Source organism: Sapajus apella, unplaced genomic scaffold (genome assembly GCF_009761245.1).
Source record: "Sapajus apella isolate SASKATOON/1434 unplaced genomic scaffold, GSC_monkey_1.0 scaffold494, whole genome shotgun sequence".
Classification (NCBI taxonomy): domain Eukaryota; kingdom Metazoa; phylum Chordata; class Mammalia; order Primates; family Cebidae; genus Sapajus; species Sapajus apella.
The window spans coordinates 40,267-53,308 of NW_022437424.1; the positions used below are offsets into that span (position 1 = coordinate 40,267).

A 13,042-nucleotide genomic window follows, 5' to 3' on the forward strand; every position below is an offset into this window, starting at 1 on the left:
AAGAGCATGTGTACTTTAAATCACCTCTAAATTACTTATAATGCCTACTATAATGCAAGTGCTATGTAAATAGCTGTTATACCATATTTTAAAATTTATATTATATTGTATTGTTATATTGTTTTCTTGGGTTTTTTTTCCAAATATTTTCAGTCTGTGGTTGGTTGAATCCACAACACAGAATGCGTGGATACGGAGGGTTGACTGTACATGATTGTATGTATACAACCCTATACAATCATATGGATATGTGTACTGCATTGGTTTAAAGGACATGTGTAAAGAAAACAAAAAAAAAATCATATGGATATGTGAATATTTTATATATATTATATAGATAATATGGATATATGAATATTTTATATATGTGATAAACTATATGAAAATAAAATTTTCTAGTATTTTTCTCCTTTTTTGCCATATGCAATAATTGAAATTTACAGAAATTCAATGTATGTATGATGGGACTCTGTTAAACTACAATAAGCACTGGCCAAGGAGTTCGCACTTTAAGTAATTACCCAAGTCACCTTGGTCAAATTGCTTAACACATTCAGGCCTTAGTCATCATCAAAGAAATGAGGAAGAGATATCTAACACTCATTTTTATTTGATTCTAAGTCATAAGGCGTAACAGTTTTTAAGAACTGACCTTGTCCTTCAGAATGTATTCCATGAGTTCTGGATTTCTTTTTTCTGTCTAGAAATCATTTACTTGGCTAGGTTTACCTAGATCGTAGTGGTACTGTAAGATTAATTCCAAATCTCACAAACGTGCATAAAGGCCCCTTTGTTGGTCAGACAAATTCCTCAGTAGAAACCATCTCTTTCATCTCAGCTACACATTATCCTCTGAACTGCAGGTGCCTTGGGGTGATCACTGCATGAAAGACTAATTCTTTTTTTTGTTTAGTTTTTTTTTCTTTTTTTTGCCAAAAACTACAGAGAATATACCAAGTAACTAATTAATTCTTTACAGCAGTCTTTCCTGAAAATTTTCAAACCAAAAAATGGGAACGTTTTACTGAATTACAGCTTTTATATAACCTGGTCAACAAAAATCTATGTGTGTGTCAGCCTTTTAAATCTCCTCAATCTAAAATAAATCCTTCAAGAAGTACCTTGTGCACGTCTGCAGTTCTAAGTAATCCAGTCTCCAAAAGTGTGCTTTGAGGGAGAGTTAATAGCTCTGGAAGGTGTATCCGAATGATTTTCTTCTAAAACAATACTATAGACTCACTATCCTTTAGTATTTTCCCTTAGTTATATGTCCTCCCTTCCAGCTTTTGACAATGTCATTTTATTTAAATAAATTAATTTTTTGAGACGGAGTTTCGTTCATTGTCACCCAGGCTGGAGTGCAATGGTGCGATCTCAGCTCACTGCAACTTACGCCTCCTGGGTTCGAGCAATTCTCCTGCTTTAGCCTCCTGAGTAGCTGGGATTACAGGCAAGTGCCACCATGCCCAGCTAGACCATGTCATTTTATAAGCTATGCTCAGCCCAAACCTTCCAGCCAAGTACCTCGATTTCTTAGATTTCTTTCTTTCTTTTCTTCTTTTCTGAGACAGAGTCTCACTCTGTCACACAGGCTGGAGTGCAGTGGTGCAATCTCGGATCACTGCAACCTCTTCCTCCTGGGTTCAAGCAATTCTCTGCCTCCACAGTAGCTGGGATTACTGGGGCCTGCCACCACGCCCAGCTATTTTTTTGTATTTTTAGTAGAGTCGGGGTTTCACCATGTTGGCCAGGCTGGTCTTGAACTCCTGACCTCGTGATCCACCCGCCTTGGTCTCCCAAAGTGCTGGGATTACAGGTATGAGCCACCGTGCCCAGCCAGATTTCTTTAGATGCCTTCCTCCTGCTCCCTGTCTACCCTCTAGGCCTCATTGAATGAGGGCTAACTAAAGTAGGTCAAGTCCTTCCTGAGACCGCCTAACACTCTCATGTATCCCTTCAGAAAAGGCAAGGACATTCGATTCAACTTCAGGATCAAATCCTACTCTACTGCTCCCTGACTAGCCAAGAGACCTCAATCAAGTCATTTCCCTCTTGGGAGCCTCCTCAATGCAGCTGACTGAGTTACTTAAAATTGAAATTTTGGCTGGGCGCCATGGCTCATGCCTATAATCCCAGCACTTTGGGAGGCAGAGGCGGAAGGATCCCTTGAGCCCAGGAGTTCAACACCAGTCTGGGCAATATAGTGAGACCTCGTCTCTACAAAAAATCAAAAAATGAGGTGGGAGAATCACTTGAGCCCAGGGGTCAGGGTTGCAATGAGCCATAATTGTACTACTGCACTCCCACCTGGTCTACAGGAGTGAGACCCTGTCTCAAAAAAATAAAAAATTGCAATTTTGTTCCCAAATCCAGTTTTCCTGTTCTCCCTAACTCTGCTCTAGTTTTGATTTTTCCCACAGAACTTATCACTTATCATATCATTTACTTATTATCATATTGTTTATCATCTAACTCCTCCCCCTCAAATGTAAGCTCTGCAAGGTAATTTGGTCATTGACATCTTTATTTGGTCATTGACATTTCCCAGAAGTCTAGAACAGTGTCTGATACATAATAGGTGCTCAATAAATACATGTTAAATGAATGAATAAAGAGAAGGGAGTCATTCAGGCTATAAATAATTAAAATTATTTTTGAAACCTCTCTGGCCTCTCTCGCCTTGTAAGTCTGTCTTAAAGACTATTCATCTCTGTACAGTGACTTAACTCTGATTAAATATATCCCCACATTTCAGTGAACATAAGGGAAAATTTAAACTATAGCACTCTGCCAAGAATGATGAATTTCCATGACTACAAGACAAAATAAAGAGTATATGATCTTTATACAAAATAGCTCACAGATATTAAGAAATGAAAGTAATTATGAGCTCTCTTTTTATCTGGAAATTTCTGCTGTAGCATAACTTATGTGTGTGTTTATCCACTATGTACCAGGAGCTGAGGAAAGAAAATTAGGGGCACAACTGAAATGATTAAACATCAGAAATGAGGCTCTGGCCCATTTTACCCAACGCCAACTCCAATCATGTATGTGGGGTCTGCAAGTTGCTGTGTCTCTATCGTTGTGGGAGCGGGAGGTTCCACTGCAGAATAACGAGCCCCAGTCTCCTCTTTCCCACTTCTTTTCTTTTATTTATTTATATTTATATTTATTTATTTCTCTCCCACTTCTTAATGCTCTACCTCATCTAGGCTTCCAGAGGCCACAATTTTTTTTTTGTGCAACTCCAATTTCTTTAGCATTATTTTCTTTATTCACCATGATCCTAGAAGAGCTTGTTCTAACCTTCAGTCTTTGGGATTTGGATGCCAAATCCCAAGGTTTAAGGAGGCATACTTTCCTACTTGCTTGCCTCTCATGCTTACTTGCTTTTTAAATATTTTGGATGCACAGCCAATGATGAATTCCATTTCTCCCTCTGTCCCTCTCCCCGCCTCTCTCTGTCCTCATTGATTAAGGTATGTTTTATACCAGAAATCACATTTTAGTCAACATTTTCAGCAATCAAGGTATAAGGGTGCCAAATCAAGAAACAGAGATTTCTTTAACCGTTACTGAAGGGAAGGAAGAAATTCACCACTGTTTGGTAATTGTTAATTACGTTTTCCAGCTACAGATGTAACCGACATCATGTGGGCATGTGTCTATGTGTACTTGTGAGCACAGGTATGAAAATGTAAGTATGAGTATTTATATCTGAAAAAGAAAGCTACTTATTATGGTTATGATTCTATCTACAGGAAGAACAATTTTATCATTAAGCATTAGTCCATTTCCAATAATCTTATTTCAACTCTTTCAGAACTGGAAACCTGAAGAAAAGTCTACAAAAGACCTTTCTAAGAGGTCATAACATTCTTATCTAAAAAGTTGAAAAACAGTGTTCTGGGCCAGGCGTGGTGGCTCATGCCTATAATCCCAGCACTTTGGGAGGCTGAGGCAGGCTGACTATAGGCATGCACCACCACACCCTGGAGTGGAGATCAGGAGTTCAAGGCCAGCCTGACCAATAGGGTGAAATTGAATCTCTACTGAAAATACAAAAATTAGCAGGGCGTGGTGGCATGTGCCTGTAATCCCAGCTACTCTGGAGGCTGAGACAGAAGAATTGCTTGAACCTGGGAGGTGGAAGTTGTGGTGAGCCAAGATTGCACTATTGCACTCCCACCTGGGCAACAAACGAGACTCCATCTCCAAAAAACAAACAAAAAAACGAAAAAAAAGCCCCAGTGTTCTGTAACATCTTTTCCTACAGTGGGAAACATGGTATGACCTAGCAGTTTAACAGTGAGAAGTTTAGAGTCCAACAAATTTGGAATCAAATCCAGACCCATCATTTAGCAAGTTATTCAACTTATGTGAGCTTCAGTGGCCTCTCTTAGGAAAAAGGAATAATATTGCCCACGTCATCAGGTTGCTTTGAGGATTTAATGAGATAATACACATGCTGTTATTCTTAAGAACTCATCCCTGCCATATGGGGTAAAAACTGACAGGAAAGCAGTTAAAATGTAGGACTGGAAATTTAGAAAAACGCCAAATTTCACCAAGATAAATGAGCAAGAGTACTCAGGAGTGATCAATACATAATGGATGAATGAATGGGAGGAATATTTATAGATCTTACTACATGCCCGAAGCTGCCAGAGGCTCCAGACACGCAGCTCCAGGATATGCACACTGTCACAAAGATGAGTACATGGCTTATTGCCTTTACATCCTTGTTTATAGATGTACTCAGTACCGTTCTCAAAATGACAAACGTAATGACAGGAACGGCAGTCTTAGGGGCTTGGCAGACCCTCTCTCCAGTGAAATAACTATTTAACTTGTGAACATCTTTTTTTTTTAAGACAGAGTCCCACTGTGCTGCCCAGGCTGGAGTGCAGTGGTGTGATCTCAGTTCACTGCAGCCTCCGCCTCCTGGGTTCAAGCCATGCTCCTGCTTTGGCCTCCCGAGTAGCTGGGACTACAGGCATGCACCACCAAGCCCAGCTAATTTTTGTGCTTTTTTTTTTTTTTTATACGGACTTTCGCTCTTGTTGCCCAGGCTGGAGTGCAATGACACGATCTCAAGTCACTGCAACGTCTGCCTCCTGGCTTCAAGCGATTCTCCTGCCTCAGCCTCCCGAGTAGCTGGGATTACAGGCGTGAGCCACCGTGCCTGGCCCTATTTTTGTACTTTTTGTAGAGATGGTGTTTCGTCAGGTTGCCAAGGCTGGTCTCCAACTCCTGGGCTCAAACAATCCACCCACCTCAGCCTCCTAAAGTGCTGGGATTACAGGCGTGAGCCACCACACCTAGCAGAACATCACTTAAAAAAATTAAAAACTGTTAAAGCCACTGGACATTGTCCTAATGGCATACAGCATGTGGAGAAACATTTAAGAAAACTTACTAAATTTTGATACCAACAGAGAGAGTCTGTGGCATGTGAGCCGTGATCTACTCTAACTCCCTTCATGGATCAGTGTGAAGGATGCTCTACTTCAAGTGGACGCATCCAAGACGGGTCTCCTCCTTCCCCCAGCTCCCAGCAGAGGGCTACGGTTTTGCCTCAGAAGGAGCAAGCTGATGGTCATCCCTCATGCCCCCCAGCTCTGCATTACAGAAGCTGGATTCCAGGCAAGCACAACAGAAAGGACTGGGGTTCACTTCCCTCACTCATTGGGCAGCAGCCCTATGGTAGGTATGGCAGCCTGCAAATGCTAGACCCCAACTGCATCCATGCTTGTGCAGCCATGAGGAGGTGTCATGCCAGGAAGGTCCAGCCAAGAAGACCAGGGGCTATTATCCCTGCCCACCACCCCACTTGTGGAACGAGGCGGTCACTTGAGTAGAAGTGGGCCACTGCCCCTGCTCCAAGCTGCAGTGCAACGGCACAGAGGTTTGGCCCAGGGGCAAAGGCAGGTCAAGAACAGAGCACTGCCACTCTGCCTAAAGGGGACTGGCCTTATTGGGCACTGAGTATAAGGAAGTTCATGCATAAAGGCACTATTGAAAACAATGGAGATGTTGGGAGTAAGCATTTATGAGGAGGATGGTCCCGCTGAGATGCTAGTAACAACAGTACACCAGCTAAAAGAAATTTAACAGACTGAATCAGGGAAAGGAGAGATGAGAAAAGAGCCTTCGGGGAGGTCGGAGTAAGCCTCCAACATGGTCAAAGCCCTGCCCCTGCTAAGGGGTCTAACTTTATTTGATCCGACTGTAGAGCAATCTGTGGGCCAGGGCATTGATAAAAAACAATCGAGCAATCAGCTAGCAATTAGGGAAGGCTAACAGCTGGGACTACTTCAATGGAGGCAGATGGGTCAGAAGCTTAAAGGAGAGATCAGGGAAAGAGAAGGTCAAAGAGAGCCCAATTAAAACCACAGCAACCCTGGTGGTCCTGGTGGGCATGCATGCATGCCCAAGGCAACACTCTGTGAAGAGTGACATCAGAGGCGGCACGCTGAAGGGGAATAGATTTCACTGAACTAGTCCAGACAAGTCACTCAGCAAACAAACAAAAAACAATAACAACAAGCCCCAGAGGGGCATGGGATTAACTACCTAGGGTTACTACAATGTAAGATTACAAGACAAGCAAAGAAAAAACTGACTCATATGGGGGAAGCAGGCAATAAAAACTGCTTTTGAAGGGACTAGACGTTGACTTAGCAGACAAAGATTTCAAAGCAACTATTATAAATATGTTCAGAGACATATATAAAACACTCCACCCAATAAGAGTGAAATATATAGTCTTCTAAAGTGCACATGGAGCATTCTCCAGGATAAACCATATGCTAGGCCACAAAAAAAGCCTCAACAAATTTTAAAAGGATTTACCAAAAAAAGAAAAAAGTTTAAAAGGAATTTGAATCAGGCAAAGCATGTGTTCCCTGACCACAATCAAATTAAATTTGAAATCAATAAAAGAAAGAAATATGGGGAATTCATAAATATGTAGAAATTAAATAACACTACTAAATAACAGATAAGTTAAAGAAATCACAAGGATATTTAGAATATACTATTGAAAATAAAAGCCCAACATAGCAAAACTCTTTTTTAAGTCAGCAGCAATTGTTTAATAACATCGCAAACTTAAGGGATGGAGCTAAAGCAGTACTTAGAGGGAAATTTGTATCTTTATTAAAAAATAAAAAAGATCTTAAATCAATAATATTACCTCCTAAAGAAACTAAAAAAAGAAGAGCAAAGTAAACCTAAAACAAGCAGAAGGAAGGAAATGATAAAGATTACGAGGCATGAAAATAGGGTCTGGAGGCAGGGAACACAAGGCCAATTCACACTTCTGCTATAACAGGAAACCTCTTCTCAATAGGGCTTACACTGCAAATCACTTTGTAACTTTACTTCATCCTCTCCATTTACATAGGGTGTACCCCAAGTAACCAATGGAATCCTCTAGGGGATATTTAAACTCCCCAGAATTCAGTAACTGGGACTTTGAGCTCCTGTGCTTGGTCTGCTCCCAGCACTGTGGAGTGTACCGTCATTTCAATAAAACCCCTCATTCCTTCCTTGCTTTGTTTGTGTGTTTTGTCCAATTCCTTGTTCAAGAACACTAAGAATCTGGACACCCATCACAGTTAATATATTTTGGTGAGCCAGCCAGGAAGAGGAGGTAAGCCCAAAGTTTGGGACTCATTTTCTTTTCTCCCTCTCTCTCTCTCTCTCTCTCTTCCTTTCCAACCCGGGACTCATGGAAGTCAGTGAAACTAAGGGGTGTCTACGTGGAGAGGCCTGACTGCCACTGCTGGTCTGCTTAAGGGACCAGGGTCTTTTCATTTTTTTATTTCTCTCATTGTATTTCAGTCTTTGAGCAGCTGTTTCTTAATAGTTCCTTGCAAATTAAGGGCAACTGGCAAGGGTCACTCCCCAGTACTGCCATACTGCCTGAAGGAATGGGAATAACTGCCTTGCCTGGAAGGGAGAAGGACTTTTTTTTCTTTTTAAAAAATATTTTCTGCACATAGTCCCTCATTCTTACCTGCATTGCAGCTCAGAGCAAACTCACACTTGATTCAGGAGACTTAAACCTTCTTTTCCTATTCTTAATTCTTCCCTAATCATAGTCTACTGGCTAAGGAACAAAAAGGCCTATCCAGCATCCAGTTCTTACCACAGTTCATGGCTATTCTTACAACGTTCATAGCAGGCTCTGGAGGGAACACATGCAAAGTGGCACCAGTGCCCACCTAAGTAGTGCCAGAGATGTCTGGAACTCTAAGGTTGGACTCCACAGGAGGGCGCTCCCGGGGATCCTGAGGACCTCAACCTGCCCAAAGGGGATGCCCTTGGCAGAGGTTCTGAGATGTAGTATTTTTTTTTTTTTTTGAGATGGAGTCTTATTCTGTGGCCAAGGCTGGAGTGTAGTGGCAGGATCTCAGCTCACTGCAACCTCTGCCACCTGGGTTCAAGCAATTCTCCTGCCTCAGCCTCCCAAGTAGCTGGGAATACAGGAGCCTGCCACCGCACCTGGCTAATTTTTATAGTTTCTTTTTAGTAGAGATGGGGTTTCAACATTTTGGCCAGGCTGGTCTTGAATCTCTGACCTTAGGATCCACCCGCCTCAGCCTCCCAAAACGCTGGGATTACAGGTGTGAGCCACCGTGTCTGGCCCTGAGTCTCGTATTAAACCCTCCTTAGACTCTTCTCTTGCAGTTGCAATGCTGCTTGGCCCAAAATTGTTTAGAATCTGAAGTGTACCGGTCTAATGGGAAAGTGAGGTGGCATTGCATGTATCCAGGCTTTTGTGCTGCTGTTCTAAGCAAGGGGCCTGGTTAACGTGTGGTGCCCTCCTTTGGTACTGCTTGGCCCCAGTGCTCCTAGGAGTCTGGGAAGGTTTTAAAAAAATCAAACTGCCATGGAAACTGCTTTACCCGAAATTTTGGTTCACAGCCTTCCTTGAATTATCTATTGGGGCAAAGTAAAACCAGCAAGCTATATTGCTGTCTCATGGCTAAGGTTCCAAGCTACTGGATCTTTGTTATGTGGGTGTATACATGTCTAAATGTGTTTATTTGTATGTACTCTTATTGTAATGTGTTGTGTCTACTAAATTGGCTTATAAGTAAAAGTGCACTCATAAATTAGGTAAGTCTAAGCACTTCAAGTTCATGTGACTTAAGTATAACTTTACTAAAGAATCTAGCTTTAAAATTATTGGTGGAATAAAAATAGGCCTTCAGAATTGTCAGCATACATTTTGTCTAAATTTTATGTTTGTCTTTGCTAGATATTTTAAAATGTCAGTGTTAATTCAAGCTGGGAGTTGCTGAGGGCCAGCCTGGCTCCCATTCTATTCAAAGTCTCATAACTGATTGCTTCCTTTGGAAAGGCTAATCAGAAACTCAAAATAAGGCAACAGTTTGTCTCCCACCTGTGATCTAAGCCAAACCAATGTTCATTTTACATATGTTGATTGATGTCTACTGTCTCCCTTGTTAAAAGTAAAAGTTGGCCAGGTGCGGGTGGCTCATGCCTGTAATCCCAGCCCTTTGGGAAGCCAAGGTGGGCAGATCACCTGAGATTGGGAGCTCAAGACCAGCCTGGTCAACAATGGAGAAACCCCACCGCTACTAAAAATACAAAATTAGTCAGGCGTGGTGGCACATGCCTGTAATCCCAGCTACTTGGGGGACTGAGGCAGGAGAATCGCTTGAACCCAGGAGGCGGAGGTTGCAGTGAGCTGAGATTGCACCATTGCACTCCAGCCTGGGCAACAAGAGCAAGACTCTGTCTCAAAAAAAAAAAAAAAAAAGTAAAAATCATGCTTACAGTGAATGAGATAAATGTTTTAGGTAAATGTTTTGTGTAAATTAAAATCTTAAAGTTATTTTTGACACTCATTTAATTTCTGGGTCATTTCCAATTAAGAAAGGGTTGTAATATGGGGAAATATGTTTCTAAAATGTGGAATTGTTCTTATCTATAAATGCCCATATCTAATAGTTCAGGATTTCTTGCCTTTTAAGGTTTCACTAGAGTTTTAGATTACCAAGGATAAAATTCTAGTTAACATGTGATTCAGTATACAAAATGTGCCAGAAAGGGTTATTAGTGAAAAAAATAAATAATTTTGTGTAATCCAGAAGTTATCTAAAAGTTCAAATTACAGATTTAAAAACGTTATTTAGGAAACAATGTAGTAAGGAATCATTAAGTAGGGGAGAAAGATGTGGAAAAGTTTAAATAATAAAATATCCTTTAAAACCTGATAGAGAATTGGAGGCATTTGGGTAATTTACATTTTCATAGTTAAAGCTCTTTTTTTTTTTTTTTTTTTTTTTAATTTTGAGACGAGTCTTGCTCTGTTGCCCGGGCTGGAGTGCAGTGATGCAATCTCAACTCACTGCAGCCTCCACCTCCCAGGTTCACATGATTCCCCTGCCTCAGTCTCCGGAGTAGCTGGGACTACAGGCATGCACCGCCACGCCCAGCTAATTTTTGTATTTTTAGTAGAGATGGGATTTCATCATGTTGGCCAGGATGGTCTCGCTCTCTTGACCACGTGATCCGCCCTCCTCAGCCTCCCAAAGTGCTGGGATTACAGGCATGAGCCACCATGCCTGGCCCATAGTTAAAGCTTTTAGTCTTGATTAAAGTAAAATAAGAAGTATTGTAAAAATGCACCAGCAGTTTGGCAATTCTTTTTTTTTTTTAATAGAGTTAAGCATGAAGCTGGATTTAGTGTGGAGCTACATTTCACATACATGCCTGCACTGCTTCACACTGTTTACTGTTTCTTGTGGATGGTGCTGGAGTGCTTATTGGTCATGTGTCTAAAGTGAGTTTCTTAATTGTACAGAATGTATAATAATATTAGTGAACTTAAGGATACTTAATTTTACATCAGGGATGAAATATTCATTATGTGGGTTTTTGGGGGCCCTAGGTAACACTATAACCTCCAGGATAAATTGAGTAGGAAAATTTCGGGTTGGTTTCTTGCTTGTTTTTGTTTGCTGTTTATTCTCTTGTGGCTTTGCTTGTGTGTGGATACATATATAAAACCATGATGTTTTTTAGTTCCTAGTGTAAGGCTTTTATTTTGTTCTATGTTCACTTCCAGCAAGTCATCATTCATTCCATTTACCTGGAACTCCTAAGCTAACTTTCTTGGGCCTACAGGAATTAATGGAGCACACCAGCTTTTTTTTTTTTTTGAGATGAAATTTCACTCTTGTTGCCCAGGCTGGAGTGCAATGGCTCCATCTTAGCTCACCCCAACCTCCACCTCCCAGGTTCAAGTGATTCTCCTGCCTTAGCCTTCTGAGTAGCTGGGATTACAGGCATGCGCCATCACACCCGGCTAATTTTGTATTTTTAGTAGAAATGGGGTTTCTCCATGTTGGTCAGGCTGGTCTCAAACTCCCAACCTCAGGTGATCTGCCTGCCTTGGCCTCCAAAGTGCTTGGATTACAGGTGTGAGCCACCATGCCTGGCCAAGGGTAAAAACTTTTTACCAGTCTCTGGCCTCTTTCTCTCTGCACAAACTGGTTAAATATAAAGTAAAAGTCACTGTATATCTCCTCTGTAAAGTTTTTTTTTTAATTAATTGGCTTAATAATAATAAGAGCCTAAGTCCAATATTTAGTCAGAAAAGTGAAAAACGTAATGCATTTTATTTAGTTCATGTGACTTGAGTAATCTTTGGGAAATAAAGATGGTTTTAAAGATCATTGGTGAAATACAATTGTCTTCCAAATGTAAACATGTGATTTAAATTATGTTCAAATATTAAGTTTGCCAAATACTTTAAGGTTATAAACTGCTTCTTTGACTTTTGAAATTGTTTAACTTGCCTGCTTTCCAGCCAGGTAAGGCCTGGGGATGTGTGGAGTTGGCCACGCCCCTAAGCTATGCTGGAAACAGTCAAACCTTATCAGAACACAATTCACCAGGTTTTACATTAAAGTTAAAACTGCTAAGAGTCCTCATTGTAACATGCAATTAAGACTACTAGAAACAGTTTTTTTTTTTTTTAGAGATGGGGTGTCACCATGTTGGCCAGGCTGGTCTCAAACTCCTGACTTCAGGTGATCCACCCATCTCGGCCTCCCAAAGTGCTGGGTATGTGCAAGATGTGTGACAACAGTAGAATGTGAGGTTTTTTTTTTGTTGTTGTTTTGTTTTTGGTAAAAGGTTATAAAAGGTTTTTACTTTTTTTTTTTTTTTTAAGAGATGGGGTTTTCACCATGTTGGCCAGGCTGGTGGTCTTGAACTTCTGACCTCAGGTGATCCACCCATCTCAGCCTCCCAAAGTGTGGGATTACAGGCGTGAACCACTGCACCCGGCCTAGGTTTTTACTTCTTTAAAATTTCTCAGTCATCATTTTGGCAAAGTAAGTAATTTATGGTAATCTGGAATTCCAAAATCAAACTTCAGTTTCAAAATTGTCTTTCCTAATGACTGGCTTTTTTAATGAATCAGAGGGCTCCTGAAAACGTCCAAAAAGGAGGTAAGCAGGATTATTTGACATCTTCAGGTACATGGGATTGCCAAAATGTGTTCAACCTTCTTCAGGTTATATTTTTGTGAGTAATATTAATATATATATTCCTAAATTGTATGGAATTTATAAAATTCTAATGTCTATATGCTATCAATTATAATTATGGTTATTATGCTAAGTTATTGTAAACCACAAAAATAACGAAATTTTCTTGTCAGTGCTATGCACCTAATTTGGAAAAACAACTGGTATACAAGAAGATATAAGTCTAATGTTAATGAAGCATGGACTCATGGAGAACCAAGATGGCCACCTCATCCTTCCTGAGTTCTTTTTTTTTTTTTTTTCTTTTCTCCCAAGCTTGTATAATCCCAGCACTTTGGGAGCCCAAGGCAGGTGGATCACTGAGGTCAGAAGTTCAAGACCATCCTGGCCAACATGGTGAAATCCCATCTCTACTAAAAATACAAAAAATTAGCCTGGCATGGTGGCACATCCCTGTAATACCAACTACTCGGGAGGCTGAGGCAGGAGAATTGCTTGAACCC

General features: G+C 40.8%; 1 long non-coding RNA gene across 1 annotated transcript; it reads left to right on the forward strand.

The window, feature by feature from the left end:
* Positions 1-1,055: 1,055 nt before the first annotated feature.
* LOC116546004 lies at positions 1,056-12,803 on the forward strand. Its single transcript, XR_004266550.1, has 4 exons — positions 1,056-1,066; positions 5,216-5,220; positions 12,184-12,193; positions 12,342-12,803. It is a non-coding gene; the product is annotated as an uncharacterized LOC116546004 (long non-coding RNA).
* Positions 12,804-13,042: the final 239 nt, after the last annotated feature.